Source organism: Lygodium microphyllum, chromosome 17, assembly GCF_053477565.2.
Source record: "Lygodium microphyllum isolate KBCC chromosome 17, Lygodium_microphyllum_v1.1.10, whole genome shotgun sequence".
NCBI classification, from domain to species: Eukaryota; Viridiplantae; Streptophyta; class Polypodiopsida; order Schizaeales; family Lygodiaceae; genus Lygodium; species Lygodium microphyllum.
This window is the reverse complement of record NC_141151.1, coordinates 17,276,413-17,282,818: the sequence shown is the minus strand read 5'-3', so window position 1 is coordinate 17,282,818 and position 6,406 is coordinate 17,276,413.

The following is a 6,406-nucleotide window of genomic DNA, read 5'->3' as shown; positions in this document are numbered from 1 at the left end:
AGTAGTTTTCTAAAAGTGCATTGTATTTATGTTTACTTTTCTTTTGTTGGTTTGAATTATCAATCCAAAAAAACAAACAAATAAAAATTCAATTAATCAATCATGTCAGGCACTAAAGATATGCCTTTGAATGACATTGATGTAGAGGAAGAACCTCTTATGCATGATGACAAATTTCCCTCTTCATCTAATGATGTGTGTAATCGTCTTTCTAGTTTGGAAGGCACTATGCAAGTTTTGCTTGAACAAATGGAAATTCTAACTCAAAATGCTTTGGATAAAGGAAAGAGACCTTTAGATGAGAGTTTACCTTATGCATGTATGCATGACACACACGTTATACATGATTCCTCCATAGTCGTTCCTCCATTGCCAGAAGCTAAGTGGCAGCTTAAAGATCTTAAGCCACCTAAGTTCAATGGAACAGTGGCACAAAGGACTGTAGATGTGGTGGAACAGTGGCTCTCTAAATGGGAGCAGTGTTTTAAGTTATGCCATATTCATGAGGATGCTTTAAAGATACAACAAGCTACATATAATCTCATGGATGCCGCTCACCATTGGTGGCGAAAAATTGAGTAGGATTATGCAAAGCCGTCTACTTGGATTGCATTTAAGACATTTTTTTAAATAATTTTGTCCCTCCAAATGAGTGAACAAGGGCTCTAGATGTGTGGTTCTTTATAGCTCAGAAGAGCTACTCTGTATAGGAATATGCGGACAAGTATAGAGAGATTTTGTTAAAGGTCCCTGAACATATTCTTGACTTTTTGCAAGTGCATAAATTTGTCATGGGCTTAAAAGAAACCTTAAGGTCACTTGTCAGGAAGGAGAGATGTAAGACCTTGAATGAGGCAGTGGAGCTTGCATTAGTCCTTGAAGATGGGAAGGCCCAGAGATTTCCTTGGACTAGAGGTGTACGGCATGTATTTACTCCTTCAGTTGCACCTAGTGCTCCTCATGCGAAGGACACTAGAGAAGTGCATATGATCAAGATTGTGACAGGTACCAAGAGGAAGGTATCTGCTATGGTTGAGAGAGCCTACAATAAATCCATGCTCACTCCACAGCAAAGGGAGAAAGCAATGAGAGAAGGACTTTGTTACGGATGCCTAGGGCAGCATAAATTTAAGGCTTGTTCCAAGAAGGCAAGAGTTAGTGCTCAAATGGTGCTTAATCCAATGCAGGATGTGGATAAGGCAAGAGATGACCTAGATGAGTCACCTCCACATGACTCTAGTTATCATGAACATATCCTAGCCGCCACAGTAACAAAGAAAATTGTGCCAGATGCAGTGTTATCGCCTGAGGCACAAAAGGGGTACCAGTTTGCTGACACTGAGCTCATTGTAATGAAAGGCATAGTGGCAGGATGCCCTGTGTGTATTTTATTTGATACGGGCTCTTCACATAATGTTATTAGCTCTAATCTTGTCAAGAAGCTGAAGCTCCAGACTACCCCTTCAGAATATAGTTATTCGGTAGAGCTAGCTGACGGGATGGGTACAGAGAAGTCCTATGAGGATCGATTGGATTTTGAAATTATGCAACTTGCAAGATTTGACCTAGTGTTGAGCAAGCAGTGGCACACAAAGAAGAGACCTATCATTGAGTTCTCTCATCATATTTATCAATTTGAGCATGAGGGTGGACGATTGTTGATTCGCGGAGAACCAGATCTCCATGAAGCAAAGATTCTCTCGATGACCAAGGCGCTCAAGATTGATTGTAAGTCTCTTTACTTTTGTTATATTTTAAATATTTCTAAATGTATGTCAAAGGATGACACGGATAAAGGTGGAAGTTCCACAAGTATCCCTTTGGCCTTATCAAGTAAAATAAGAGCCCAATTTTCTGATCTATTTAAATCCGATCTACCTCTTGGTTTACCTCCTCATAGGAACGTGGAGCATAGGATTGAGCTCATCCCAGGAGCTAATCTAGTTGCTAGACCCCCGTTTAGGATGAGTTTATAGAAGGAGAATGAAGTTCGTAAGGTGGTGGATGAGTACTTAAGCAAAGGATTGATTAGACCTAGATTTTCACCCTTTGCAACCCTTGTTTTACTTGTAAAAAAGAAAGATGGTTCTTTTCGAATGTGTGTAGACTACATGGCTTTAAATAAAATAACTGTCAAGCATATATATCCTATGCCTCATATTGATGATCTCTTAAATGCTCTAGGTAATGCTTCTATCTTTAGTAAGATTGATTTAAAAAGTGGTTATCACCAGATTAGAGTAAGAGATGAAGATATCTCTAAAACTGCTTTTAGAACAAGATTTGGTCAATATGACTATTTGATTATGCCTTTTGATTTAACAAATGCTCCTGCTACTTTTATGATGTTAATGAATGATTTACTAAGACCATACATAGGGAAGTTCGTTGGAGATTTTATTGACTATATGCTTGTGTATAGTAAGAGTATTCATGAACATGAGTCACATTTGGTGACAGTCTTTGAAACTTTGCAGGAAGCAAAACTTTATGCTAACCGAGACAAGACAATTCTATGTTTAGTAGAGATAGAATATTCAAGTCATATTGTATCTGCCGATGGGATCAAGATGGACCCCAAGAAGGTTGTTGTGATACTTAGCTGGCCGACACCCCAAAATGAAACAGCTCTTCATTCCTTTTTGGGATTGTCAAGATTCTATAGGAGATTTATATATGCATACTCGTATATAGCTGCTCCTATGATAGATTTATTGCAAGATATGGTGCCCCATGTGTGGACATCAGGGCAACAAGAAAGTTTTGAGGCTATGAAACAAGCAGTTTCTACTGCCCCTGTTCTCAAGATAGTTGATCGTGAGAAACCATTTGTTTTAGAAACAGATGCAAGAAGCATCGCGATAGGTGCAGTCCTTAGCCAAGAAGGCAGGCCTGTAGCTTTTGAAAGCAAGAAGCTTTCCCCAAGCCAACAAAATTGGCCAGTTCATGAACAAGAGCTTTAAGCTATTGTTCATTGCCTTAAAGTTTGGTGGCACTATTTATATGGTGCAGATTTTAAAGTTTATACAGATAACCATACCCTTAAGTATTTTTGTAGTCAACTAGATCTTCGAGGGCGCCAAGCTCGACGGGCTGAAATGATGCAAGAATTTCATATGGAAATTCTATACAATAAGGGTAAGGATAATGTTGTTGCTGATGCATTATCTCGTATTATGTATCAAATGAGCTTTACAATATTAGAAAGCTCATTACTTCAAGAAATAAAGGAAGCACAGTTAGAGGACTCTTATATGTCAAAAAATTATTAGGCCATAGAACAAGGCTCTTTGATTAGGGATGGACCAGATACTTTTGTTTCATTACCTACTGTTATTTCTGATAAGGCAAGTTCATTTAAGAACTTTTCAAATGACAATGGGTTCCTTAAATGAAAAGGCAAGATCTGTGTTCCTAGTGCATGGGAACTACGAAAGAAAGTTTTGTTTGATAACCATGATGTGCCTTGTGCAGGACATCCTGGCATTGATAAGACCATACAACTTGTTAGAATGACATTTTGGTGGCCAAAGTTGGCCAAGGATGTCTGCCAATATGTCCAACAATGCTTTCAATGTCAAGTTAATAAAGCAGAAAGGGTGAAGCCACCAGGTCTGCTAATGGCTTTACAAATTCCAGAATCTAATTGGAAAAGTATTTCCATGGATTTCATTGCTTACCTAGAGCCCAGAGACAAAAAGACACTATCCTAGTGATAGTGGATCGCTTCAGTAAAATGGCTCATTTTATAGCCACTCACGAAAGTGTGGAAGCTCCACAAGTCGCAGGTTTGTTTATTGATCATGTGTTTGGGTTGCATGGTCTACCTACGTCCATTGTGTCTGATAGGGATGTCAGGTTTACTGGTCGTTTTTGGCGTCATGTCTTTGGTAGTTTAAAAGTGTCTTTAAACATGTCAAGTGGCGATCACCCAGAAACAGATGGTCAAACAGAAATAGTCAATCAGATACTAGAAGACATGCTGAGAGCATATGTATCTGATAAACAAACAGATTGGGATACACATTTGTCTTTGTTAGAATTTGCATATAAGAACAGACCTCATAAGGTGACAAGTTTGTCTCCTTTTGAAATAAATTATGGAATGAATCCAAGTTTTCCTAGTATAGTAAGGTCAGATGAGAAATGCCTAGTGGCAGAATTTCTTATTGGCATACAGGTTAATATTAAAATTGCTCAAGCCAAGTTACATCAAGCTACTGATAGGGCTAAGCATTTTGCAGATAAGAAAAGGTCAAATAGGATCTTTGAATTAGGAGAAAAAGTTTTTCTCCAAGTACAAGCCAAGTCGTCTAGTTTATCGACTGGCAAATGTCCAAAGTTATCTCCAAGATATTGTGGACTGTGGAAAATTATTCAGAAGCTAAGTGATGTAGCTTACCGATTGGAACTTCCTCCTAGATGCTGTGTTCATCCAGTGTTTCATGTTAGCAAATTAAGAAAGTATATCTCACTCGATGATAATCTAATTGATGGTATAGTACCTTTGCAGGAACAGGATTCAGTTGTTGACCATGGACCAGGCAAGATACTAGATCGGAGAGAGAAAGGGTTGTGTAATCGTACTCTCCATGAGTATCTAGTTGCCTGGAAGAGTCTACCAGTTACTGATGCTACATGGGAATCAGAAACTCTGATTCAACGACACTTCCCATCACTAATCTTTGAGGACAATGATTTTTGAAAGGGGGAGAGAATGTCAGACATAATAACCTTCGGCCGAGCAAGTAGCCCAAGACGGCCATTAATTAGTGTGTCCTGGACAAGGGCAAGAAGTGCCAAGGTTAGAAGCTTGGGGGATACCCTCAGATTTTTTGCTAAATTGGGCAGGACTTGTCTATTTGGGAACACCGGTCGGGTGCACCATGAAAACGTGCCCTAGAGACCCGATTAGAAGGTGGGAGGAGGATATATTTGGTTGGGAGGTGAGTAAGTCACACAGGAAATCTTCTTCTCTTTCTCACATACATACAATCAAAATGATACCTAGTATATATAAAAATCCAAATATATTACTTCACCTAACCACATTGACCTATGCATGCAGATGTTTCAACTATACATTCAAAACCATAGGAATACCTAGCGCCAAATCTAGAATCGTCTTGTAAATACACAAAATCGCAGGTACATAACGACAAACCGGATGAGAATAGCAAACATCGCTGGGCAAAAGCCATCAACATATGTCATCAGCTTCGCAATGTATAACGACCTCCAAAAATTAATGGCCACATCCACTCAAATTCTTGACAATGAATGACATCTTGCATTAGATAACAAGATCACAATTGGTACACAACCTCCTACAAACTTTCCAACCTTCATTTTTTCTTGAAACAATAACGCTAATTTACATGTACTTAACATGCAAGACTCCTCAAAGACATACTCGATAGTCTCGAACTTGAGTACAAAGACTTAGCTGGTAATCCACTACGAATGAGCATGGCCCAAGGACTTCTAGACACAAGAACAAACAGCATCAAAGCATACCCAATTGAGTTGCTACACTACGCATTTAACATCTTGCTCAACCAAACGGAAGAAGTCACGAAAAAAGAAGGCAAGGACATACTAGAAGGTTACACGAAAAAGAAAGAATCGCTACAATCACAATCGTGATAATCTTGCAATAACGATTGAGAAGGTCACATGCCTATTGAGTAGAGAGATTTATACCCAGAAACACGGTTCCTACTCTGATCCATTCAGTAACATAATCTATGTAACATGCAAGTTCTCAAACACAAATTCTTATCAAACATTCCAAAAAAAAAAAAACCTTACAATACCAACTTTTCTCGTCCTTGTAGAAAAGTAGACAAAAGTAAACAAAGAAGAAACCAAACTTCCGCTAGTGCCAAACTTGTAGTCTCAACCACTGCAAGTCTTACCACCAGCTCAAGTACTTCCATATCATTCGGGACCATCTGCCACCAACCAAAACTTATGAGCTAGTCTAGAAGTGCCAATGCAGAGACACAAAAGTAAGTACTTCATCTACAACATAAGATGTAAGCAAAATGGCAAGTGCGTAGGACAAATGACCAACATTGAGAAAAGAATCTAACAATATCGAAGAAATCCCATCAAGAAAATGAAGAAAGACATAGAAACATTCTAGCCGTTCAAGGATAGCTTCAAGGTTAACATAGAAGCAATAGTTGATATCATAGACAAGGCTAGGAACTTTGAGTAAGCCACCGTTTGCGTAAGAAAAATGCAACTGTGAAAGGGTACAACAACCTATACAGACATCTAGCAAGATGTAAAAAGTATTATTTTTTAAAGAGAAGAAACCTTATTTAACATAGCAAAAATATATGAATGCTCAAACTCACAATCATTGACTCAAACTATATAAGTATACATATTCTCCTTT